At 46.2% G+C, this 1522-nt stretch overlaps 1 pseudogene; it reads right to left on the bottom strand.

Annotated features, from left to right (window-relative positions):
• Nucleotides 1-436: 436 nt before the first annotated feature.
• LOC102824349 lies at nucleotides 437-1522 on the bottom strand (annotated as a pseudogene).

Below are 1522 nucleotides of genomic sequence, written 5' to 3' on the forward strand. Positions count from 1 at the left end.
TGTTAACCCACAGTGCCACACCAGGGCTAGAGACACCAAAAAATAATACTGTGTGTAAAATATTTATTTAAAGCAGAAATCAATTACTAAACCAAAATGTCAAAATGTGAAGGTAAGTATTCCTTTTTTCCCCCCACACATTCAGTATATTTATTGAACTGTCTAGCAGACAACATACACGCCTTCCTCCTCTTCATTAAGTCAGTGTGACGATTTTCCAATGTAAATGACGATTTTCCAACATATACGGCTTAAAGAGAAACTTGTTAGGAATGGAGTGAAACAGCCCCCAAAAATGTATCCCTGATGCATTTTTTTAAAAATCAGCATTTTCACCAATTATATTTAAACAAGTCCCTACACACGGTATTTGCATGCTATGTATTTTCAGTGTTTTTGATGAACAGAGAGGTAGACAATCCAGGTTTGCTCAGCTTCACATTATCTGAAGGCCCTGGATTGAAGATTCTAAGGTCTTGAAATCCCAAATTGTCATGGCTCCGTCGATGGCTGTAGTGCAGAATTTATGGCAATCTTTCTTGTCCACCTCCAGATAGACACTTGAGTGATACTTTTCTGCTGCACCATCTCCAAGGCTGTGTTGCGGGTCTCAGTGGTGGCCCACTAGTCCGTGTTGCAGAAGCACTTTGTCACCTACATGTAGCGCTGGATGCTGTTTGGGAATGTTGTGTTTGGAGAGGAAGGTCAAGCAGCTGAGGTCATCGTAGTTAAAGAGCACGGGGCAGCAGTGGTGCCTAGTAGCCACGATGCTGTTCTCTGAGACAAACGATACACTCAGGAGCAGCAGGAACTAGGTCTTCAGAGTTGAAACCTGCACACTTCTCTGAGGCATTTGCAACAGACACGGTGCTGTCGTGGCTGGCCCAGGCCAGGCAACTCCCACTGGCGGCGAAGCTGACCCCATGCACACAGCCACCCCTGCCGCTGTCACCAAACTTTGACATCAGCTGACCAAAAGGCATCTTGCTGCCTGCCCTATGGTGTCCTGGCTGGCTTCTCATTCACCTGTTTAATGTAGGCAGAAAACACCCCTGCACTTGAAGTCACATGAGGCTGCTGTCCTCAAAACAGAAGCTGAGGATCGTGGAACAGATTGGCTTCTTAATGTGCTTCCTTACTCACCAGTCATTTCAGACTCGAAGTAACAGAGAAGAACCGCGCTCCACTTTCCATAACAAATTTGTTCTCCAGTGGAGACCACTTCACAAATGTGGCCACCTGGTTAATTCTCAGGATCACCAGGGTGGGCTTCCAGACACCATCTTTCTGAGTCCAGATGGAGGCGTTTCAGTCTGCCCCGCAACTGGAGATGTGGTGGCTCTTGGGCGCCCAGTAGGCAGCTGTGATATGTGTTCTTGAGTTCATGAACTTTCACCTACTGGCTCCCGTTCTTCTTATAGATGCGGACTTTGTGATTTGGGGGTCTAAGGGCTATCTGGGTTTGATAACTGTCCCAGGCATTACAGGTGATTGGCTCTAATAAAAACTGATGCAAAGACAT

This window comes from Chrysochloris asiatica, unplaced genomic scaffold, assembly GCF_000296735.1.
Source record: "Chrysochloris asiatica unplaced genomic scaffold, ChrAsi1.0 scaffold04819, whole genome shotgun sequence".
Lineage (NCBI taxonomy): Eukaryota > Metazoa > Chordata > Mammalia > Afrosoricida > Chrysochloridae > Chrysochloris > Chrysochloris asiatica.